The sequence below is a fragment of the Pristiophorus japonicus genome, chromosome 23 (genome assembly GCF_044704955.1).
Source record: "Pristiophorus japonicus isolate sPriJap1 chromosome 23, sPriJap1.hap1, whole genome shotgun sequence".
Lineage (NCBI taxonomy): Eukaryota > Metazoa > Chordata > Chondrichthyes > Pristiophoridae > Pristiophorus > Pristiophorus japonicus.
Window position 1 is genome coordinate 62360600 of NC_091999.1, and position 14406 is coordinate 62375005.

Genomic DNA, 14406 nt, shown 5'->3' on the forward strand with positions numbered 1-14406 from the left:
CACAGCTGCCTTAGACATCTCGAGGGATAGACAGGCTGAATCACTGTCGCAACTATGACTGATTGCTGCGATTTTTTAATCGGATGTATCGTGAATATTGCAGATGAATAAAAATGAGAACAAATGTCAGTGTTGAAAGGTGTGGGACGTTATTCCAATTATCACATGATCAGTTTGGTAGCGAACTGGTTAAATTGTGAAATGGAATGAAAAATGCTGAGAATCGTAGTCGGCAGGATTCGAAACTGCGCGGGAAAATCCCAATGGATTTCTAGTCCATCGCCTTAACCACTCGGCCACGACTACTGTGTCGCTGGCTTTTTAAACGTTACTCAGAAAAAACTCAGTCATCCATCTCTGTGCAGCAGACGGCCAAAGAATCCTGAAAAAGTCTCCGTTTGCAAAAAATCTGGAAGAGGCAAACTCCTCCACATGTATTTTCACAGTTCGATTTCGCTCTGGAATTTTTAATATGTATCTACCAAGAAACAGAAGTAAAAATGAACATTTTGAAACATCTGCCTCCCCGTCGGGGAATTGAACCCCGGTCTCCCACGTGACAGGCGGGGATACTTACCACTATACTAACGAGGAACTGACGGATAGCTCCTCTGTCGGAGCAGGAATCGAGCTGTGAACAGAACTGGACACCATGAGAAGTCGACAGACACATTGAGAGACAGATACAAACGGACAAACAGGGAGAGACAGACACCGAGATAGAGACAACGAGAGACAGAAAGTGTGAGACTGAGAAGGAGAGGCAGATTGGGTGAGAAAAAGACTCAAACACATACAGAGACAGAGATTTGTGTGTTTGATCTATTAAGAGAGAAAGGGAAAGAGTGAGAGAAAGACAATGATAAAGACAGTGACAAGGAGAGAGACAGATAGAGAGAAAGAGATAGAGACTAAAACAGAAAATGATGGAATACTTCTCAGGTTAGAGGCAGGGACTAACAGAGACAGGCAAAGAAATGGACAGACCGAAATGATGGGAAAGAGAGAGCCAGTCAGACAAAGAATCTGAGAGAATCCCATTGGAACAGACGTGGGCACCGTGAGAAAGAGACAGATTGAGAGACTGAGACAAACGGAGAAACAGGGACAGACAGAGTGAGTAAGACTGAGAGAGACAAAGACTCAGACATACAAACACATACACAGCTCTGTGGAGAGAGAGAGAGAGGCAGAGACCGAGCGACACAGATTCATTTCACAATTTCATTTCATTATCGGTTCAGAGTGACACATAGTTACAGAAAATTGTTGATTCAACCGATGAAAATCGGACATCACTGATCAGAATGGGAGGAAATCTGTGTTAAAATAAATAGAAACCAGGAGTGGGGAAGAACCCACGGTGGAAAACCCTTTGAAGTTTAAGGCCAACGACATAACCACTCGGTTATCCTGGCCCTGTGAGAGCTTGGATTCTGTCTCTGTGACAAACTGGGCTTCAACACCAACCCCACATACAAACACATGCACATAGTCTTTTAGTGAGCATTTACGAACATTTTGAGGAATATTGACACGGGGGCAACTCTCCTACTCTGTTTCGAGTAATGCTCTGGGACCTTTCATATCCACCCGAGGGTGCAGACGGAGCTTCAATTTAACATTTCATCCGAAAGTCAACAGCTTCAACATTGCAAAATTCCCCAAGTGCTGCACTTGAGTGTTAGCCAAGATGATTTGCTCAAGTCCAAGGAGTGCGACTTGAAGACACAAACTCCTGATTCAGTCGAGAATGCTGCCACTGAACCAAAGCCGATACAAAAGTTCACAACCGTATTATTTTCCCCAAGTCTTTTTTATAAGTTCCAGGACATACCAAATTCATGGTGATGATTTCCACAGACAGTTGCACATACACAGAGACAAAAATAGAGATAGACAGACAAAGAGAAACAGATAACCAAAAATTTACACGCACCAACGGGCATGCACAGCTGCCTTAGACATCTCGAGGGATAGACAGGCTGAATCACTGTCGCAACTATGACTGATTGCTGCGATTTTTTAATCGGATGTATCGTGAATATTGCAGATTAATAAAAATGAGAACAAATGTCAGTGTTGAAAGGTGTGGGACGTTATTCCAATTATCACATGATCAGTTTGGTGGAGAACTGGTTAAATTGTGAAATGGAATGAAAAATGCTGCGAATCGTAGTCGGGAGGATTCGAACCTGCGCGGGAAAATCCCAATGGATTTCTAGTCCATCGCCTTAACCACTCGGCCACGACTACTGTGTCGCTGGCTTTTTAAACGTTACTCAGAAAAAACTCAGTCATCCATCTCTGTGCAGCAGACGGCCAAAGAATCCTGAAAAAGTCTCCGTTTGCAAAAAATCTGGAAGAGGCAAACTCCTCCACATGTATTTTCACAGTTCGATTTCGCTCTGGAATTTTTAATATGTATCTACCAAGAAACAGAAGTAAAAATGAACATTTTGAAACATCTGCCTCCCCGTCGGGGAATTGAACCCCGGTCTCCCACGTGACAGGCGGGGATACTTACCACTATACTAACGAGGAACTGACGGATAGCTCCTCTGTCGGAGCAGGAATCGAGCTGTGAACAGAACTGGACACCATGAGAAGTCGACAGACACATTGAGAGACAGATACAAACGGACAAACAGGGAGAGACAGACACCGAGATAGAGACAACGAGAGACAGAAAGTGTGAGACTGAGATGGAGAGGCAGATTGGGTGAGAAAAAGACTCAAACACATACAGAGACAGAGATTTGTGTATTTGATCTATTAAGAGAGAAAGGGAAAGAGTGAGAGAAAGACAATGATAAAGACAGTGACAAGGAGAGAGACAGATAGAGAGAAAGAGATAGAGACTAAAACAGAAAATGATGGAATACTTCTCAGGTTAGAGGCAGGGACTAACAGAGACAGGCAAAGAAATGGACAGACCGAAATGATGGGAAAGAGAGAGCCAGTCAGACAAAGAATCTGAGAGAATCCCATTGGAACAGACGTGGGCACCGTGAGAAAGAGACAGATTGAGAGACTGAGACAAACGGAGAAACAGGGACAGACAGAGTGAGTCAGACTGAGAGAGACAAAGACTCAGACATACAAACACATACACAGCTCTGTGGAGAGAGAGAGAGAGGCAGAGACCGAGCGACACAGATTCATTTCACAATTTCATTTCATTATCGGTTCAGAGTGACACATAGTTACAGAAAATTGTTGATTCAACCGATGAAAATCGGACATCACTGATCAGAATGGGAGGAAATCTGTGTTAAAATAAATAGAAACCAGGAGTGGGGAAGAACCCACGGTGGAAAACCCTTTGAAGTTTAAGGCCAACGACATAACCACTCGGTTATCCTGGCCCTGTGAGAGCTTGGATTCTGTCTCTGTGACAAACTGGGCTTCAACACCAACCCCACATACAAACACATGCACATAGTCTTTTAGTGAGCATTTACGAACATTTTGAGGAATATTGACACGGGGGCAACTCTCCTACTCTGTTTCGAGTAATGCTCTGGGACCTTTCATATCCACCCGAGGGTGCAGACGGAGCTTCAATTTAACATTTCATCCGAAAGTCAACAGCTTCAACATTGCAAAATTCCCCAAGTGCTGCACTTGAGTGTTAGCCAAGATGATTTGCTCAAGTCCAAGGAGTGCGACTTGAAGACACAAACTCCTGATTCAGTCGAGAATGCTGCCACTGAACCAAAGCCGATACAAAAGTTCACAACCGTATTATTTTCCCCAAGTCTTTTTTATAAGTTCCAGGACATACCAAATTCATGGTGATGATTTCCACAGACAGTTGCACATACACAGAGACAAAAATAGAGATAGACAGACAAAGAGAAACAGATAACCAAAAATTTACACGCACCAACGGGCATGCACAGCTGCCTTAGACATCTCGAGGGATAGACAGGCTGAATCACTGTCGCAACTATGACTGATTGCTGCGATTTTTTAATCGGATGTATCGTGAATATTGCAGATTAATAAAAATGAGAACAAATGTCAGTGTTGAAAGGTGTGGGACGTTATTCCAATTATCACATGATCAGTTTGGTGGAGAACTGGTTAAATTGTGAAATGGAATGAAAAATGCTGCGAATCGTAGTCGGGAGGATTCGAACCTGCGCGGGAAAATCCCAATGGATTTCTAGTCCATCGCCTTAACCACTCGGCCACGACTACTGTGTCGCTGGCTTTTTAAACGTTACTCAGAAAAAACTCAGTCATCCATCTCTGTGCAGCAGACGGCCAAAGAATCCTGAAAAAGTCTCCGTTTGCAAAAAATCTGGAAGAGGCAAACTCCTCCACATGTATTTTCACAGTTCGATTTCGCTCTGGAATTTTTAATATGTATCTACCAAGAAACAGAAGTAAAAATGAACATTTTGAAACATCTGCCTCCCCGTCGGGGAATTGAACCCCGGTCTCCCACGTGACAGGCGGGGATACTTACCACTATACTAACGAGGAACTGACGGATAGCTCCTCTGTCGGAGCAGGAATCGAGCTGTGAACAGAACTGGACACCATGAGAAGTCGACAGACACATTGAGAGACAGATACAAACGGACAAACAGGGAGAGACAGACACCGAGATAGAGACAACGAGAGACAGAAAGTGTGAGACTGAGATGGAGAGGCAGATTGGGTGAGAAAAAGACTCAAACACATACAGAGACAGAGATTTGTGTATTTGATCTATTAAGAGAGAAAGGGAAAGAGTGAGAGAAAGACAATGATAAAGACAGTGACAAGGAGAGAGACAGATAGAGAGAAAGAGATAGAGACTAAAACAGAAAATGATGGAATACTTCTCAGGTTAGAGGCAGGGACTAACAGAGACAGGCAAAGAAATGGACAGACCGAAATGATGGGAAAGAGAGAGCCAGTCAGACAAAGAATCTGAGAGAATCCCATTGGAACAGACGTGGGCACCGTGAGAAAGAGACAGATTGAGAGACTGAGACAAACGGAGAAACAGGGACAGACAGAGTGAGTCAGACTGAGAGAGACAAAGACTCAGACATACAAACACATACACAGCTCTGTGGAGAGAGAGAGAGAGGCAGAGACCGAGCGACACAGATTCATTTCACAATTTCATTTCATTATCGGTTCAGAGTGACACATAGTTACAGAAAATTGTTGATTCAACCGATGAAAATCGGACATCACTGATCAGAATGGGAGGAAATCTGTGTTAAAATAAATAGAAACCAGGAGTGGGGAAGAACCCACGGTGGAAAACCCTTTGAAGTTTAAGGCCAACGACATAACCACTCGGTTATCCTGGCCCTGTGAGAGCTTGGATTCTGTCTCTGTGACAAACTGGGCTTCAACACCAACCCCACATACAAACACATGCACATAGTCTTTTAGTGAGCATTTACGAACATTTTGAGGAATATTGACACGGGGGCAACTCTCCTACTCTGTTTCGAGTAATGCTCTGGGACCTTTCATATCCACCCGAGGGTGCAGACGGAGCTTCAATTTAACATTTCATCCGAAAGTCAACAGCTTCAACATTGCAAAATTCCCCAAGTGCTGCACTTGAGTGTTAGCCAAGATGATTTGCTCAAGTCCAAGGAGTGCGACTTGAAGACACAAACTCCTGATTCAGTCGAGAATGCTGCCACTGAACCAAAGCCGATACAAAAGTTCACAACCGTATTATTTTCCCCAAGTCTTTTTTATAAGTTCCAGGACATACCAAATTCATGGTGATGATTTCCACAGACAGTTGCACATACACAGAGACAAAAATAGAGATAGACAGACAAAGAGAAACAGATAACCAAAAATTTACACGCACCAACGGGCATGCACAGCTGCCTTAGACATCTCGAGGGATAGACAGGCTGAATCACTGTCGCAACTATGACTGATTGCTGCGATTTTTTAATCGGATGTATCGTGAATATTGCAGATTAATAAAAATGAGAACAAATGTCAGTGTTGAAAGGTGTGGGACTTTATTCCAATTATCACATGATCAGTTTGGTCGCGAACTGGTTAAATTGTGAAATGTAATGAAAAATGCTGCGACTCGTAGTCGGCAGGATTCGAACCTGCGCGGGAAAATCCCAATGGATTTCTAATCCATCGCCTTAAACACTCGGCCACGACTACTGTGTCGCTGGCTTTTTAAACGTTACTCAGAAAAAACTCAGTCATCCATCTCTGTGCAGCAGACGGCCAAAGAATCCTGAAAAAGTCTCCGTTTGCAAAAAATCTGGAAGAGGCAAACTCCTCCACATGTATTTTCACAGTTCGATTTCGCTCTGGAATTTTTAATATGTATCTACCAAGAAACAGAAGTAAAAATGAACATTTTGAAACATCTGTCTCCCCGTCGGGGAATTGAACCCCGGTCTCCCACGTGACAGGCGGGGATACTTACCACTATACTAACGAGGAACTGACGGATAGCTGCTCTGTCGGAGCAGGAATCGAGCTGTGAACAGAACTGGACACCATGAGAAGTCGACAGACACATTGAGAGACAGATACAAACGGACAAACAGGGAGAGACAGACACCGAGATAGAGACAACGAGAGACAGAAAGTGTGAGACTGAGAAGGAGAGGCAGATTGGGTGAGAAAAAGACTCAAACACATACAGAGACAGAGATTTGTGTGTTTGATCTATTAAGAGAGAAAGGGAAAGAGTGAGAGAAAGACAATGATAAAGACAGTGACAAGGAGAGAGACAGATAGAGAGAAAGAGATAGAGACTAAAACAGAAAATGATGGAAATACTTCTCAGGTTAGAGGCAGGGACTAACAGAGACAGGCAAAGAAATGGACAGACCGAAATGATGGGAAATAGAGAGCCAGTCAGACAAAGAATCTGAGAGAATCCCATTGGAACAGACGTGGGCACCGTGAGAAAGAGACAGATTGAGAGACTGAGACAAACGGAGAAACAGGGACAGACAGAGTGAGTCAGACTGAGAGAGACAAAGACTCAGACATACAAACACATACACAGCTCTGTGGAGAGAGAGAGAGAGGCAGAGACCGAGCGACACAGATACATTTCACAATTTCATTTCATTATCGGTTCAGAGTGACACATAGTTACAGAAAATTGTTGATTCAACCGATGAAAATCGGACATCACTGATCAGAATGGGAGGAAATCTGTGTTAAAATAAATAGAAACCAGGAGTGGGGAAGAACCCACGGTGGAAAACCCTTTGAAGTTTAAGGCCAACGACATAACCACTCGGTTATCCTGGCCCTGTGAGAGCTTGGATTCTGTCTCTGTGACAAACTGGGCTTCAACACCAACCCCACATACAAACACATGCACATAGTCTTTTAGTGAGCATTTACGAACATTTTGAGGAATATTGACACGGGGGCAACTCTCCTACTCTGTTTCGAGTAATGCTCTGGGACCTTTCATATCCACCCGAGGGTGCAGACGGAGCTTCAATTTAACATTTCATCCGAAAGTCAACAGCTTCAACATTGCAAAATTCCCCAAGTGCTGCACTTGAGTGTTAGCCAAGATGATATGCTCAAGTCCAAGGAGTGCGACTTGAACACACAAATTCCTGATTCAGTCGAGAATGCTGCCACTGAACCAAAGCCGATACAAAAGTTCACAACCGTATTATTTTCCCCACGTCTTTTTTATAAGTTCCAGGACATACCAAATTCATGGTGATGATTTCCACAGACAGTTGCACATACACAGAGACAAAAATAGAGATAGACAGACACAGAGACACAGATAACCAAAAATTTACACGCACCAACGGGCATGCACAGCTGCCTTAGACATCTCGAGGGATAGACAGGCTGAATCACTGTCGCAACTATGACTGATTGCTGCGATTTTTTAATCGGATGTATCGTGAATATTGCAGATTAATAAAAATGAGAACAAATGTCAGTGTTGAAAGGTGTGGGACGTTATTCCAATTATCACATGATCAGTTTGGTGGAGAACTGGTTAAATTGTGAAATGGAATGAAAAATGCTGCGAATCGTAGTCGGGAGGATTCGAACTTGCGCGGGAAAATCCCAATGGATTTCTAGTCCATCGCCTTAACCACTCGGCCACGACTACTGTGTCGCTGGCTTTTTAAACGTTACTCAGAAAAAACTCAGTCATCCATCTCTGTGCAGCAGACGGCCAAAGAATCCTGAAAAAGTCTCCGTTTGCAAAAAATCTGGAAGAGGCAAACTCCTCCACATGTATTTTCACAGTTCGATTTCGCTCTGGAATTTTTAATATGTATCTACCAAGAAACAGAAGTAAAAATGAACATTTTGAAACATCTGCCTCCCCGTCGGGGAATTGAACCCCGGTCTCCCACGTGACAGGCGGGGATACTTACCACTATACTAACGAGGAACTGACGGATAGCTCCTCTGTCGGAGCAGGAATCGAGCTGTGAACAGAACTGGACACCATGAGAAGTCGACAGACACATTGAGAGACAGATACAAACGGACAAACAGGGAGAGACAGACACCGAGATAGAGACAACGAGAGACAGAAAGTGTGAGACTGAGAAGGAGAGGCAGATTGGGTGAGAAAAAGACTCAAACACATACAGAGACAGAGATTTGTGTATTTGATCTATTAAGAGAGAAAGGGAAAGAGTGAGAGAAAGACAATGATAAAGACAGTGACAAGGAGAGAGACAGATAGAGAGAAAGAGATAGAGACTAAAACAGAAAATGATGGAAATACTTCTCAGGTTAGAGGCAGGGACTAACAGAGACAGGCAAAGAAATGGACAGACCGAAATGATGGGAAAGAGAGAGCCAGTCAGACAAAGAATCTGAGAGAATCCCATTGGAACAGACGTGGGCACCGTGAGAAAGAGACAGATTGAGAGACTGAGACAAACGGAGAAACAGGGACAGACAGAGTGAGTCAGACTGAGAGAGACAAAGACTCAGACATACAAACACATACACAGCTCTGTGGAGAGAGAGAGAGAGGCAGAGACCGAGCGACACAGATTCATTTCACAATTTCATTTCATTATCGGTTCAGAGTGACACATAGTTACAGAAAATTGTTGATTCAACCGATGAAAATCGGACATCACTGATCAGAATGGGAGGAAATCTGTGTTAAAATAAATAGAAACCAGGAGTGGGGAAGAACCCACGGTGGAAAACCCTTTGAAGTTTAAGGCCAACGACATAACCACTCGGTTATCCTGGCCCTGTGAGAGCTTGGATTCTGTCTCTGTGACAAACTGGGCTTCAACACCAACCCCACATACAAACACATGCACATAGTCTTTTAGTGAGCATTTACGAACATTTTGAGGAATATTGACACGGGGGCAACTCTCCTACTCTGTTTCGAGTAATGCTCTGGGACCTTTCATATCCACCCGAGGGTGCAGACGGAGCTTCAATTTAACATTTCATCCGAAAGTCAACAGCTTCAACATTGCAAAATTCCCCAAGTGCTGCACTTGAGTGTTAGCCAAGATGATATGCTCAAGTCCAAGGAGTGCGACTTGAAGACACAAACTCCTGATTCAGTCGAGAATGCTGCCACTGAACCAAAGCCGATACAAAAGTTCACAACCGTATTATTTTCCCCAAGTCTTTTTTATAAGTTCCAGGACATACCAAATTCATGGTGATGATTTCCACAGACAGTTGCACATACACAGAGACAAAAATAGAGATAGACAGACAAAGAGAAACAGATAACCAAAAATTTACACGCACCAACGGGCATGCACAGCTGCCTTAGACATCTCGAAGGATAGACAGGCTGAATCACTGTCGCAACTATGACTGATTGCTGCGATTTTTTAATCGGATGTATCGTGAATATTGCAGATTAATAAAAATGAGAACAAATGTCAGTGTTGAAAGGTGTGGGACGTTATTCCAATTATCACATGATCAGTTTGGTCGCGAACTGGTTAAATTGTGAAATGGAATGAAAAATGCTGCGAATCGTAGTCGGCAGGATTCGAACCTGCGCGGGAAAATCCCAATGGATTTCTAATCCATCGCCTTAACCACTCGGCCACGACTACTGTGTCGCTGGCTTTTTAAACGTTACTCAGAAAAAACTCAGTCATCCATCTCTGTGCAGCAGACGGCCAAAGAATCCTGAAAAAGTCTCCGTTTGCTAAAAATCTGGAAGAGGCAAACTCCTCTACCTGTATTTTCACAGTTCGATTTCGCTCTGGAATTTTTAATATGTATCTACCAAGAAACAGAAGTAAAAATGAACATTTTGAAACATCTGCCTCCCCGTCGGGGAATTGAACCCCGGTCTCCCACGTGACAGGCGGGGATACTTACCACTATACTAACGAGGAACTGACGGATAGCTCCTCTGTCGGAGCAGGAATCGAGCTGTGAACAGAACTGGACACCATGAGAAGTCGACAGACACATTGAGAGACAGATACAAACGGACAAACAGGGAGAGACAGACACCGAGATAGAGACAACGAGAGACAGAAAGTGTGAGACTGAGAAGGAGAGGCAGATTGGGTGAGAAAAAGACTCAAACACATACAGAGACAGAGATTTGTGTGTTTGATCTATTAAGAGAGAAAGGGAAAGAGTGAGAGAAAGACAATGATAAAGACAGTGACAAGGAGAGAGACAGATAGAGAGAAAGAGATAGAGACTAAAACAGAAAATGATGGAAATACTTCTCAGGTTAGAGGCAGGGACTAACAGAGACAGGTAAAGAAATGGACAGACCGAAATGATGGGAAAGAGAGAGCCAGTCAGACAAAGAATCTGAGAGAATCCCATTGGAACAGACGTGGGCACCGTGAGAAAGAGACAGATTGAGAGACTGAGACAAACGGAGAAACAGGGACAGACAGAGTGAGTCAGACTGAGAGAGACAAAGACTCAGACATACAAACACATACACAGCTCTGTGGAGAGAGAGAGAGAGGCAGAGACCGAGCGACACAGATTCATTTCACAATTTCATTTCATTATCGGTTCAGAGTGACACATAGTTACAGAAAATTGTTGATTCAACCGATGAAAATCGGACATCACTGATCAGAATGGGAGGAAATCTGTGTTAAAATAAATAGAAACCAGGAGTGGGGAAGAACCCACGGTGGAAAACCCTTTGAAGTTTAAGGCCAACGACATAACCACTCGGTTATCCTGGCCCTGTGAGAGCTTGGATTCTGTCTCTGTGACAAACTGGGCTTCAACACCAACCCCACATACAAACACATGCACATAGTCTTTTAGTGAGCATTTACGAACATTTTGAGGAATATTGACACGGGGGCAACTCTCCTACTCTGTTTCGAGTAATGCTCTGGGACCTTTCATATCCACCCGAGGGTGCAGACGGAGCTTCAATTTAACATTTCATCCGAAAGTCAACAGCTTCAACATTGCAAAATTCCCCAAGTGCTGCACTTGAGTGTTAGCCAAGATGATATGCTCAAGTCCAAGGAGTGCGACTTGAAGACACAAACTCCTGATTCAGTCGAGAATGCTGCCACTGAACCAAAGCCGATACAAAAGTTCACAACCGTATTATTTTCCCCAAGTCTTTTTTATAAGTTCCAGGACATACCAAATTCATGGTGATGATTTCCACAGACAGTTGCACATACACAGAGACAAAAATAGAGATAGACAGACAAAGAGAAACAGATAACCAAAAATTTACACGCACCAACGGGCATGCACAGCTGCCTTAGACATCTCGAGGGATAGACAGGCTGAATCACTGTCGCAACTATGACTGATTGCTGCGATTTTTTAATCGGATGTATCGTGAATATTGCAGATTAATAAAAATGAGAACAAATGTCAGTGTTGAAAGGTGTGGGACGTTATTCCAATTATCACATGATCAGTTTGGTCGCGAACTGGTTAAATTGTGAAATGGAATGAAAAATGCTGCGAATCGTAGTCGGCAGGATTCGAACCTGCGCGGGAAAATCCCAATGGATTTCTAATCCATCGCCTTAACCACTCGGCCACGACTACTGTGTCGCTGGCTTTTTAAACGTTACTCAGAAAAAACTCAGTCATCCATCTCTGTGCAGCAGACGGCCAAAGAATCCTGAAAAAGTCTCCGTTTGCTAAAAATCTGGAAGAGGCAAACTCCTCTACCTGTATTTTCACAGTTCGATTTCGCTCTGGAATTTTTAATATGTATCTGAGAAGAAACAGAAGTAAAAATCAACATTTTGAAACATCTGCCTCCCCGTCGGGGAATTGAAACCCGGTCTCCCGCGTGACAGACGGGGATACTCACCACTATACTAACGAGGAACTGACGGATAGCTCCGCTGTCGGAGCAGGAATCGAGCTGTGAACAGAACTGGACACCATGAGAAGTCGACAGACACATTGAGAGACAGAGACAAACCGACAAACAGGGAGAGACAGACACCGAGATAGACACAACGAGAGACAGAAAGTGTGAGACTGAGAAGGAGAGGCAGATTGGGTGAGAAAAAGACTCAAACACATACAGAGACAGAGATTTGTGTGTTTGATCTATTAAGAGAGAAAGGGAAAGAGTGAGAGAAAGAAAATGATAAAGACAGTGACAAGGAGAGAGACAGATAGAGAGAAAGAGATAGAGACTAATACAGAAAATGATGGAAATACTTCTCAGGTTAGAGGCAGGGACTAACAGAGACAGGCAAAGAAATGGACAGACCGAAATGATGGGAAAGAGAGAGCCAGTCAGACAAAGAATCTGAGAGAATCCCATTGGAACAGACGTGGGCACCGTGAGAAAGAGACAGATTGAGAGACTGAGACAAACGGAAAAACAGGGACAGACAGAGTGAGTCAGACAGAGAGAGACAAAGACTCAGACATACAAACACATACACAGCTCTGTGGAGAGAGAGAGAGAGGCAGAGACCGAGCGACACAGATACATTTCACAATTTCATTTTATTATCGGTTCAGAGTGACACATAGTTACAGAAAATTGTTGATTCAACCGATGAAAATCGGACATCACTGATCAGAATGGGAGGAAATCTGTGTTAAAATAAATAGAAACCAGGAGTGGGGAAGAACCCACGGTGGAAAACCCTTTGAAGTTTAAGGCCAACGACATAACCACTCGGTTATCCTGGCCCTGTGAGAGCTTGGATTCTGTTTCTGTGACAAACTGGGCTTCAACCCCAACCCCACATACAAACACATGCACATAGTCTTTTAGTGAGCATTTACGAACATTTTGAGGAATATTGACACGGGGGCAACTCTCCTACTCTGTTTCGAGTAATGCTCTGGGACCTTTCATATCCACCCGAGGGTGCAGACGGAGCTTCAATTTAACATTTCATCCGAAAGTCAACAGCTTCAACATTGCAAAATTCCCCAAGTGCTGCACTTGAGTGTTAGCCAAGATGATATGCTCAAGTCCAAGGAGTGCGACTTGAAGACATAAACTCCTGATTCAGTCGAGAATGCTGCCACTGAACCAAAGCCGATACAAAAGTTCACAACCGTATTATTTTCCCCAAGTCTTTTTTATAAGTTCCAGGACATACCAAATTCATGGTGATGATTTCCACAGACAGTTGCACATACACAGAGACAAAAATAGAGATAGACAGACACAGAGACACAGATAACCAAAAATTTACACGCACCAACGGGCATGCACAGCTGCCTTAGACATCTCGAGGGATAGACAGGCTGAATCACTGTCGCAACTATGACTGATTGCTGCGATTTTTTAATCGGATGTATCGTGAATATTGCAGATGAATAAAAATGAGAACAAATGTCAGTGTTGAAAGGTGTGGGACGTTATTCCAATTATCACATGATCAGTTTGGTAGCGAACTGGTTAAATTGTGAAATGGAATGAAAAATGCTGAGAATCGTAGTCAGCAGGATTCGAAACTGCGCGGGAAAATCCCAATGGATTTCTAGTCCATCGCCTTAACCACTCGGCCACGACTACTGTGTCGCTGGCTTTTTAAACGTTACTCAGAAAAAACTCAGTCATCCATCTCTGTGCAGCAGACGGCCAAAGAATCCTGAAAAAGTCTCCGTTTGCAAAAAATCTGGAAGAGGCAAACTCCTCCACATGTATTTTCACAGTTCGATTTCGCTCTGGAATTTTTAATATGTATCTACCAAGAAACAGAAGTAAAAATGAACATTTTGAAACATCTGCCTCCCCGTCGGGGAATTGAACCCCGGTCTCCCACGTGACAGGCGGGGATACTTACCACTATACTAACGAGGAACTGACGGATAGCTCCTCTGTCGGAGCAGGAATCGAGCTGTGAACAGAACTGGACACCATGAGAAGTCGACAGACACATTGAGAGACAGATACAAACGGACAAACAGGGAGAGACAGACACCGAGATAGAGACAACGAGAGACAGAAAGTGTGAGACT

At 43.6% G+C, this 14406-nt stretch overlaps 14 non-coding genes across 14 annotated transcripts; all 14 read right to left on the reverse strand.

Moving 5' to 3' along the window:
* Positions 1-224: 224 nt before the first annotated feature.
* Positions 225-306, reverse strand: trnas-aga (transfer RNA serine (anticodon AGA)). The gene has a single exon. It is a non-coding gene; the product is annotated as a tRNA-Ser (tRNA).
* Positions 307-522: 216 nt separating this feature from the next.
* trnad-guc (transfer RNA aspartic acid (anticodon GUC)) lies at positions 523-594 on the reverse strand. Its single transcript has one exon. It is a non-coding gene; the product is annotated as a tRNA-Asp (tRNA).
* Positions 595-2174: 1580 nt separating this feature from the next.
* trnas-aga (transfer RNA serine (anticodon AGA)) lies at positions 2175-2256 on the reverse strand. Its single transcript has one exon. It is a non-coding gene; the product is annotated as a tRNA-Ser (tRNA).
* A 216-nt stretch (positions 2257-2472) lies between these two features.
* Positions 2473-2544, reverse strand: trnad-guc (transfer RNA aspartic acid (anticodon GUC)). The gene has a single exon. It is a non-coding gene; the product is annotated as a tRNA-Asp (tRNA).
* A 1580-nt stretch (positions 2545-4124) lies between these two features.
* Positions 4125-4206, reverse strand: trnas-aga (transfer RNA serine (anticodon AGA)). Its single transcript has one exon. It is a non-coding gene; the product is annotated as a tRNA-Ser (tRNA).
* A 216-nt stretch (positions 4207-4422) lies between these two features.
* On the reverse strand, positions 4423-4494 carry trnad-guc (transfer RNA aspartic acid (anticodon GUC)). Its single transcript has one exon. It is a non-coding gene; the product is annotated as a tRNA-Asp (tRNA).
* A 1580-nt stretch (positions 4495-6074) lies between these two features.
* trnas-aga (transfer RNA serine (anticodon AGA)) lies at positions 6075-6156 on the reverse strand. Its single transcript has one exon. It is a non-coding gene; the product is annotated as a tRNA-Ser (tRNA).
* Positions 6157-6372: 216 nt separating this feature from the next.
* Positions 6373-6444, reverse strand: trnad-guc (transfer RNA aspartic acid (anticodon GUC)). The gene has a single exon. It is a non-coding gene; the product is annotated as a tRNA-Asp (tRNA).
* A 1879-nt stretch (positions 6445-8323) lies between these two features.
* Positions 8324-8395, reverse strand: trnad-guc (transfer RNA aspartic acid (anticodon GUC)). The gene has a single exon. It is a non-coding gene; the product is annotated as a tRNA-Asp (tRNA).
* Positions 8396-9976: 1581 nt separating this feature from the next.
* trnas-aga (transfer RNA serine (anticodon AGA)) lies at positions 9977-10058 on the reverse strand. The gene has a single exon. It is a non-coding gene; the product is annotated as a tRNA-Ser (tRNA).
* A 216-nt stretch (positions 10059-10274) lies between these two features.
* trnad-guc (transfer RNA aspartic acid (anticodon GUC)) lies at positions 10275-10346 on the reverse strand. The gene has a single exon. It is a non-coding gene; the product is annotated as a tRNA-Asp (tRNA).
* A 1581-nt stretch (positions 10347-11927) lies between these two features.
* Positions 11928-12009, reverse strand: trnas-aga (transfer RNA serine (anticodon AGA)). Its single transcript has one exon. It is a non-coding gene; the product is annotated as a tRNA-Ser (tRNA).
* A 1869-nt stretch (positions 12010-13878) lies between these two features.
* Positions 13879-13960, reverse strand: trnas-aga (transfer RNA serine (anticodon AGA)). Its single transcript has one exon. It is a non-coding gene; the product is annotated as a tRNA-Ser (tRNA).
* Positions 13961-14176: 216 nt separating this feature from the next.
* Positions 14177-14248, reverse strand: trnad-guc (transfer RNA aspartic acid (anticodon GUC)). The gene has a single exon. It is a non-coding gene; the product is annotated as a tRNA-Asp (tRNA).
* Between the last annotated feature and the right edge of the window lie 158 nt (positions 14249-14406).